Genomic DNA, 9,604 nt, shown 5'->3' with positions numbered 1-9,604 from the left:
TCTGAGAAAGGACCCCTCATAGTAAAGCTGGACTGGATGAGCAAGGAACCCTTGTCCCGGACCCCAGTGCTGGCACTACAGGCACACAATGCCACACCTGGCCTTGACATGGGTGCTGAGGATCTGGACTAAGGTTTTTATGTCACAATACAGCACTTGTGTTATCTAATGCATGTAAACACGAGCATTAGTTTCCCCTCCAAGTGAACACAAGTATAAAACATCTTCACAATGTAGTCTTCTCCTTTAATTTTAAATGTTATTTATTTATTTCATGTGTATGAGTGTTTTGCCCGCATGTTACTCTGCACATCCCCAGTGCCTGGTGCTCTAGAAGTCCAGAAGAGTGGATCCAATCCCTTGGAACTGGACTTAAGACAGCTGCGAGTTGCCATGATGGTGCTGAAAATGAACCCAAGTCCTCTGGAAGAGCAGCTAGTGATCTTAACCACTGAGCCATCCCTCCAGCATCTCTCCCTCTCCCTCTCCTCCTCCCGTCTCCCTCTACCTTACTCTTTCTCTATCTTCTTAACTCTGATCCACCAAAAGACAGTAGTCAGGGTTTATCCACAAAGACAGTTCTGAAGACAGCATCTGTAGAAACGGTGCAGTCGCAGTATATAAGAACAGGAAGGCTGTGCATGATTGTAGCCTGACTCTTCCACAAGATGTACACGCATTCTTCTAGCAAAGACTCATGCTTGTGATCACAGGCCTGTACTATTTCATAAATACACTTGTCATTGCAGTAGGATATAGATATTTGTCAGTCTGTGAGAAAATCGAAACTGTACCGTTTTTACTATATTGAATGATTTGAAACGGTAGAAATTTGACAGTTTTTAATTGCCAATACTAATTGTGCCTTATAAAAGTGGACACTTTCTACTTCACTCTAGTATTTTTAACTATCCCTGACAACTGTGTGCTGTTGAAACCTCTTGCTCTACTTTCAGTGTCGTATGTAAGTTGCTCCTAGTGTGATGGGCATTTCCAGGAAACTTGTTACTTGTTAGGAGTGCATGATCTCTGGCCCTATCTAAACGAACTGGACTAACTCTCTCTTCACTGCGATGCCTGGGTGATTGGCATGTGCATTAGAATTCCAGAAGCACCATGCAGCAAATCCCTTAAGGCTTGAGCGTGTTAACCTCTCCCCACGCTGGTTATTAAATCTACCCAAGTTGAAACTCCAGTTTCAGTTCCAAGTCAGAAGTGAATGCAAAGAACTCTGAAGATGGGAGCTGCGGCTTTAAGACAGGGTCTAGCTGTGTAGCCAAGGCTAGCCTCAAATGGGGTTGTGCTTCTGCCCTGTTCTTTCTCTTCCCCTCCTGGGTCTATCTCCATGGTGGTGAGAATTTAGAGAAAATAAAAACATTTAGGTTGCCTAAAATCCATATCACATCCAAGTACTTGTTCTTTAATGAGGCGTGCTGGGTTCTCCTGGAGCCTGTGTCGGCCTCCCCCGGCACAATCCCTTGCTCAACATGGATACTGGTCAGCTTTAGCCCTGTCTCTGCTGACCTCTTAGTCCCCCTACTCCCCAGAAGTATGCCTCGTCTTCTTGCAGTTAGAGTTTCTTTTCTCCGAGTCAGATGGTTCAAGCCCCGACAGTAATTTCAGGCAGTGAAATCTTGAGAAATATCACAGCATCCCCATGTCACATGGTGGGACAGAGCACTTTGATTTAGTCCAGCCCCCACCCCTCGGGCAGCAGCTTCTCTTCAAGTCTCTGTCCTCCTTTTTGGTCAGTACTGGGTGATACTGATAACTCTGCAGAGGGATGAGATCACAATCTCCCTTTAAACTCTGAAGTTCAGAGGTAACTTCAGTTTCTCTAGTTGATGCTATTGAAGCCTTAGCCACTTAACATGGAATGACGAGGGGCAAAGGGGGAGGAAAGAAAACGACAGCACTCAGAGGACATGGCTTCAGGGATGGAGAGGTGGAACACTAGTTCGAGGCCAGCCTGGGCTACATATTGAGACTTGTTTCTAAAAGAGCCAATAGCTGAAGATGTAGTTCAGGGGCAGAGTACTCTGATCCTTAGTGCATTCCCACATGCGCGCGCGCGCGCGCACACACACACACACAGGAAGAGGTTTCTGGCATCAAATATTGGTAGTTATTTATGAGATGCTTGATGCGCTTTGTTCCTTACCTTGGACTTCACTCAGCATCATATACAGGTGGTAATGTCTTCATTACAATGTTTCACATATTACACAGGCGGCAGCTTTCTCAACCAGGGTTACATATTCTTCTGGGCAGTAAAGTCTATTCTAATGTTACACACTCCTACACAGGTGGGAGATTTATCTATGTACAGTGATACAATTCTTATACAGGTGGTAACTTGATTATAGTCACATGTTCTTAAACAGATAGGTTTTTTTTAAACCTATAATAGCATTCTACATTTTTATGAATTCTCAAATACTATTAGGACAACAATACTAGTACATGGCCTTCCCCAGTGAATTCCAGTTTATCCCTCCTTTATACTTTAATATACATTTCTAAAGCTTCTTGGCAATCTGCCTCCAATCATAGTTGGGGATATTAAAGTCTTCCTAACATGTTTTACCTCAAATCTCATTCACTGAGTCAATCACTTATTCACCTCAGGTATTGAAATAAATGCTGTAAGCAAACTGTACATAAAACACGTGGGTCCTTCCCTCTTGAAGTGTGTCATCTGGAATAGGGGAGGTGGTTAAAGCAAAACACTCAACAGTAAACAAACACACATGCAATTAGTACGTAATATGGGGGAAGCAGTAAATAGAGAAACTGTGGGCACTATGTAGGCAACGTAGGAGTACTTAGATACTGTGCCAAGGTCTTTGACACTAGAAAGTAGAGGAAGCTTAAGAGTAGCTAGCTACAAGGGCGTCCAGGCATGGGCTCACAGGAGCGCCTCTGTCAAAGCCTGAAGTAGGCGTCGATTAGCAAGGAAGTGAAGAGATGATTCTGGAATGTCATAGGAGCAAATAGTAAGCTATGAGGCCAGAAGCCAGGCAAGGGGCAGATCACATAGGGTATTATGGCCATAATTAAGCATTTGGATGACTGCAAATAGGAACTTTAGAAGGAATACACACACACACACACACACACACACACACACACACACACACACACACACACACCTTTTTCTTTTTTAAAGACAGGGCCCTGCTAGGCAGCCTAAGCTGACCTTGAACTCATCATCCTTGTGCTTTGGCCTCCCCAGTGCTAGGATTACAAGTGTGTACCACTCTTAACTGCAGTGTCTTGTTTTATGGGGCATACTTGACACATCAAGTTGGTGATTGGACATATGTGTACTGAAGGAGAGCTCATTTGTCGGGCTCCAGGCACGGGCTGTAAAGACGGGCACCTGCCATCCTCATCACCCCAAGCCACAGTTCTCCTGCTTATTTTTGTGTCTTATAGGGAAATCTCTGGAGCTCAGGGCAATTACTTGACTCTCAGTGTCCCTCAGCTTAGGGAAATTAGTAACATCTTAAGCCTATACTTTTGACTATGAGTTTCATGGTACCATAAACATTACTGAAATTCCCTCTCTTTTAAAAGGACTACAAAGAATCTGAGTAATAAAGCCATGAAAATTTAAAAACCTTAACAGGAATATTTTGCATGCCTGAAGCTTCCAACTCACCTAAAATTTGATGAAGCTAGGAATGTTAATGACAGATGTGAATGAAATTATGAAAGAGCAGACGTGACTTTGTGACTCGTGGGACACATGGAGCTAGGGACAGTTTCTGAGCAAAGAAGACAGTTGAAATCATGGGAAGAAACTGATTTTTAAAAGTGGCTAAACAATATCCCCAAGAGTGCAATAGTGGCACATATACACTTGCTGAATCCCAACAGCTCCGTAGCTCCTTAACCGCATGTGAGGCCCTCTGAAGAAGAAGGAAATCATGACTAGTATAGGAAATGTAGCCAGATACCTGATGCTGGTGATGTCACGGATCTTAAAGGAGAACCTACAACTGCCACATTACTAATCCAGCAAGTCCTAACTACATTCTAACTATTAATCACTATACCACAGAGACGTATAGGTCCTACCCTTCCTCAAATGGAGACCATTACAGAAAACCACATCAAAATGCAGAGGCCAAATGACTGTGTGCTGCTCAGCCCCAAGTGTTACATCCCACAAGACAACTCCTATAGCTAAGACTCTTCGATCATAGTGGATCAAGAGACAGAACAATTGTAAGACCAGAGGGACAGGGCATTTGCTGTGAGATTGTGTCTCCTAGAAGTGGCAGAGAAGCTCCCCCCATGAAGCCTTAACAATATGGCTGCCTAAACAAGATCTGGAAAAGGAAGACACCAGTAGATGTGCTAACACAGAAAGAGAAAATCTCATGGGGCCTTAACCCTTGATGAAGAACCACAGGCAATAAGGAATGCTAAAACCAGGAAAACCAGACCTCCCCAGAGAAGAGCTCCTACAGTGGTTACCCAGTATCGAGTGGTCAGCTGTGAAATCATGTACATACAGGTGACATTACACAAGCTGTATTTATATATATTTAGGAACACACATACACACACACACACACACACACACACACACACACACACTCTCTTAAAGAAATACAGGCCATGAATTGAGGGAGAGCAAGGTGGGGTGCATGGGAAGGACTGGAGGGAGGAAAGGGAAGGGGGGATGATATAATTACATTTTAATAAAAATTTAAAGTGGCCAGTACTTGACATAGGACTTATATAGCAGGCAGTGTTAATACATAGTTGCCTCTCAGTTGTCCTATGAGCTGAGACTATTATCCTCATTTTACAGAGGAGTAACTTGATGGGGAAGTCAGCTGGAAAGAGAAGCGGAAACACTCAGTTTAAGTGACAGCAAGGCACAGAGGAGTTTCAGAACACACAATGAACACATGTGGCCTTTAAGGTGGTGATTTAGAACTTGGAACCTAGATTTAGCATTTATTAAACTGCAAAATTTTTGTTTGATGGGAACACAATGTTAAAGTTTTGGAGAAAAAAAATCTGCCCCCCTACCCTAGAGAGAATATAGGGGGAAAGTTGTAAACAGAACCGTGGGAAATATTCAAACAGTGACAGAGGACTGAGCAGAAAATCAAGGGATTATCAACAGGTCTTGGTAAATAATTAAACACAGAATGTGAGAGAGGGAGGAGCTAGAGGTGACTATGAGGACAATGAAACCATTAAAAGGGGCAAAGGTCATTTTGAAGATATATGTGTGTGTGTATGCGTATACATACATATATATATGTATATATATTATATGTAAAGGGACTGTTTTTTACCATAAAACTTAAACATTCAAGCTAGGAAAAGTGCTCAAACTCTCTTTTCTGGCTGCAACCGATTTCACCAGCATTTCTAAAAGTAATTTTTTATTTAATGTACATTGATATTTTGCCTGCATTTGTGAGAGATTGGATGCCATGGACCTGGAGTTGCAAACAGTTTTGAGCTGCCATGTGGGCGGTGGGAATTGAACTTAGGTATTCTAAAAGAACAACTGGTGGGTTTCTTGTTTGTTTGTTGTTGTTTTGGTTTTTCAAGACAGGGTTTCTCTGGGTAGCCTTGGCTGTCTCTGACTCGCTTTACAGACCAGGCTGGCCTCGAACACATGCCTTTAATCACAGTACTCGGGAGACAGAGGTGAGCCGTCTCTCCAGCCCTCACCAGCATTAACCCTGCTTTCTTTTTTCTACTACCTACCTGTAATTAAGACACTAACTTGTAGGTAGCAGAAATGCTCTCATTGGTTTAAGCAATAAAACAAACACATTCAGGAATTTATTGATTACTTTAACTGAAATTTCCAGAGGAACCTTGCCCACACTGATTTCAGGGCTCAAGTATCTAGGCTACACTTCCATCTTTGAATCTGCTTGTTTCTTGTTTTTCCTTCATGATGCCTCATTTTTCACCAGTCACAAGAAAGGGCTTTAATTTTTTTCCAGTCTTCTGGCCATAACTGCTGGCCTGGGAGAGGGAACTCAAACAAGGTTTCCTCCGGCCTGGACCTCAGGGACAGAGTGGAGAATGGGTAAGTTCTTCAAAGGAAATGAATCAGAGTAGAGGAGATCGAATAGCAGAAACTTGCATTAACAGCCTTTCGATGGAGAAATGAACAAAGAATCCACCAAGGAAAAGTTCTTCTGACAGAGTATGTCTATGTAGCTCAGATTAGCTGGGGATCTGAATTCTCCTTACTCAAGGTTCACATTGCTGGGAGAACCCAGTTAAGTTGCCTAGTTTTGAAAATCTTTTATTCTCAATATACACCATGAATTTAATTCTTGCTGAGGTAGGTGGGCATTACCTTGGAGAGAGGATTTTGTAGCTAAAGAGTAGATTTATTTATTGCCTTCTGTTTCATGACCAAATTGATTTTTAGACAAATTGCTAGGAATTAGGGCTCTCTAAAGGTTTCCTTCCCAGTAATACGGGTGCCAAGAAACCAGTGTTCTAGGACATCCCTAGAGCCATACTCATCTCTTACAGTTCCTTTTCATAAAAGGAGCAAACACATCCCGACCTTTTTGCCTTCCCTGCTGCAGCCGAGGTCACTTGGATCGTCCAAGCCCATCTCCGGGGAGCAGCCAACCTAGGGCGTCCCTAGGAGCCGGGAAACTGAGTCCTCGGCAGTCCACGCAGCTCCGGGAGAGGAAGCCAAGCGTCTGGTTGGAGAAGTATAACTTGGCAGAGACCAAGCTCTTTGCTTTTCCAGGGACAGAGGCACCCCTCCGGCCGCCGGCTCCCACTGAATGCGAAAGCCGCATCCCGGAGAACCGCGAGCCGCCCAAACCGCTGCCGGCGGCCGCACCCTCCGCTAGGCCCCGCCTCCCGGCCCGCGCTGGGAAGGGGACCCCGGGACATCCCTGCTTCCCCGTGCGGCCGCAGGGCAAGCTCCCGCCGCCTCGCAGGAGCGGGGTTTCCTCGGACACCCCGGATCCCCAGACGCGGCACGGCTCGCGGGGCTGCCTAACGGGGGAAAGTCGCATGCGCGCGGGGACGCGCCGGGGAAGGCGGCCGCGAGGGGAGGGGCGAGAGCCCGGCGGGCCGCCGAGCCCCTGCCCACGACGCATGCGCCGGGAGGGAGCGCAATCACGGACTCGGCTGGCGGCTACGGGCTGGAGAGAGGAAACCCCGGCCGGCGAGAGCGCGAAGGAAATCTGGCCGCCGCCGCGCGCGCGCTCCCGGTGAGTGCGCCCCACCGGGTGGGCCCCGGCCCGACGCGCGGCGGGCGGCTGCCCTCGGCGGCGCATGCGTGCTCCCGGAGCCCCGTGGAGGAGGGGAAGGCCGGGAGGGGGAGGAGCGCGGCAGTAGCGGTGAATTTTGAGGGGTGGGTTGGGGCTGCGCACTCGCCGTCCCAGGTGCTGTTGGCTCCCGGAGCCCCGGCGTTTCCCGGTCATCGCGGCCTGGCAGTCGCGAGTCACCGCGGCCAGTGTCCCGGGTGGGGGAGGGAGGAAGCCGGAGCCTCGGGCGGCCGCACGGTGAGGACACGGGCGGGCTCGGGGGGCGGCGTGCTGGGCCAGGGGGGGCGGCGGCCAGGCCGGGAGGCGGAGCGGTGGCCGGGGTCGGTCGAGGCTTAGAGCGCGGGGCTCCCGGGAGTCGCGCTCTGCCGGGCCCGCGGCGGAGTGTCCCCCGGCCGCCCCGGTTACCTGCGGGGCAGGGGGGCGCGGTGGGTGCTGCGGCCCGGGGGTGCCGGGGCCGCAGCGCGCTAGAGGCTGGGCGCGGGGCAGGCCGAGTCGGCCGCCGGGAGCGCTCGCGCCCGGGACCCGCTAGGCCTTGTGACCCACTTTATTCCTGTCACCACTCGGGCACGTTTGGAGCGGCGCCCAATGGGGCGCTGGGGCGGCCAGCTCCTCCGCCGAGCCCCCGCCCTCGCGGCGGCCGGCGCGCGCCGCGTTCCGCGGTCCGAGCGGCCGCCGCCGCCGCCCAGAGCTGGTTCCGTTAGTGGTCGTGGTTCCGGGGCTCGGTCCGCGGGCTGCGCTGGGCCCCGGGCGTCCGACTTGAGCCGCGCGCCGAGCCGGGCACCGCTGATCGCCCTGGACACCGTCCTGGCTCTACCGGTGCCGGTGGTACCGCCGCGAAGTTTATATTCCTGTGGATGTCTTCTGCCCCGGTGGAAGTCCGAGGTTGTCAGCAGAATCCTGGAATACGAAGAGCTTTGGCCTCTGACCTGGCAGATGACAGATCAAGTTGGGGTGCTTTGATATTAGAATGCGGTACCACACACATCCTGGGAGGCTTTTTACAGCTTTAAAGACAACAGCAGCCACAAACCCCGGTGTTTTCTTTTACAGTGGAAGAAAAGCACAAGAAGAAACTTTTACAGGCATTGTTGATTTGACTAGGGACCGACCCCCGAAATCACAGGAAAGGTAATTTCATTTGATTGCTTTGTCGTCTTAGTTTTAAAGGTGATTAGAGAGGAAAGATTGCAGACCATCCCGTTTCATATCTTATTGAAAAGAAATATAGGATGTTACTTAAGACGTGCCTGTCTCCGAATCATCCCTCGGAGCACTTCAAATCTGATTTGTTTTAAAATCTTAGGGGAAAGAAGCCATGTAGTTTACTGACTGGAGTGCCGTTGGCTAGCTTGCAGGACCAACCATAATCACCTATGAAAAAAGAATAACACAAAACTGACATAAAGTGAAAAAAGCAAGAAGGAGAACTGTGAGTTGTGTGGTGTGTTGTGTTGAGAGAGTGTAGTTACTGTAAGATTTGTATTGCTTTTCTGTATAAGGAAGTCCTAGAAAACCAATAATTACGGGAAAGGAAGGAAAATGAAATGTTTTATGTGTTGTCTATAGTTTTATTTTTTTAATGTTTTATGGGTTCATAAACTGTATTTCTCTTAATATTTGAAAGACTAAACTGGAGGAAAGTTTAGGATGAATGGGATGGCTGTTTACACTTTACGATGCAGAAGTTACAGGTAAATTAAAAACTATGAAAGTTATTTGACTTAGTAACACATAATAGCTGCATTTGGCATTACAGTTGGGTTGGGCTGCTTTGATAGTATAGTCTTCCTTTTATTATTATTATTTTTTTTTAGAAACTATAGTTATAATGTTTTCCCTTTGTCGATCCCTACCTCAAAGTTTGAACACACTATTTACAATGACAGTAAACTAGATTGTTTAATTCACTGTGCTTTTCTGGTGGGAAGCTATTATTTCTTTTAAGGAAGTCAGGCACGAGTGAACCACCGTGAAATATAAATGTGTGTTTGTGAGTGTGTGTCTGTGTGTATATGTGTATGTGAGTGTGTTGTGTATTTGTGTGTGTACGTGTGTGTAGTTATTTCTTATGGAAAATAAAGCTCAGAATTAGGTGTAAGAAACTAAACATCTTTATGATAACAGATTGTGCACACATATATTAATGCTTTTTCTAGTTCTACCAGCAGCCTAACCCTTGCAGCAAGGTTAAGGTTGAAAGGGTGTTGTGAGAGTGGATGCAATTTTAGGGAGGGACTTATTCATAAACTCCCTCTAGTGACAGAAATATTTTATGGGAACTAGTTCTGTAGGCATTTTAATTACTATTACTATTTTTG

At 47.1% G+C, this 9,604-nt stretch overlaps 1 protein-coding gene across 4 annotated transcripts in view; it reads left to right on the top strand.

Moving 5' to 3' along the window:
• Positions 1-7,202: 7,202 nt before the first annotated feature.
• The window catches only part of CLOCK (clock circadian regulator), an 85,428-nt gene continuing 83,026 nt past the window's right edge, over positions 7,203-9,604 (top strand). Inside the window, exons 1-3 of one of the 4 annotated variants that reach the window (XM_084758160.1) lie at positions 7,203-7,229; positions 8,337-8,414; positions 8,590-8,715. The gene's annotated coding sequence lies outside the window, so the exon portion shown is untranslated. Of the gene's footprint in view, positions 7,230-7,338; positions 7,524-8,336; positions 8,415-8,589; positions 8,716-9,604 lie in introns of those variants that run through there. The other 3 variants (XM_084758163.1, XM_084758159.1, XM_084758162.1) reach the window with 3 other exon arrangements.

The sequence above is a fragment of the Acomys minous genome (assembly GCF_964271855.1).
Source record: "Acomys minous genome assembly, chromosome: 15".
Classification (NCBI taxonomy): domain Eukaryota; kingdom Metazoa; phylum Chordata; class Mammalia; order Rodentia; family Muridae; genus Acomys; species Acomys minous.
Note: the sequence above shows the minus strand (reverse complement) of the source record. Positions and strands in the feature narration are given on the sequence as shown.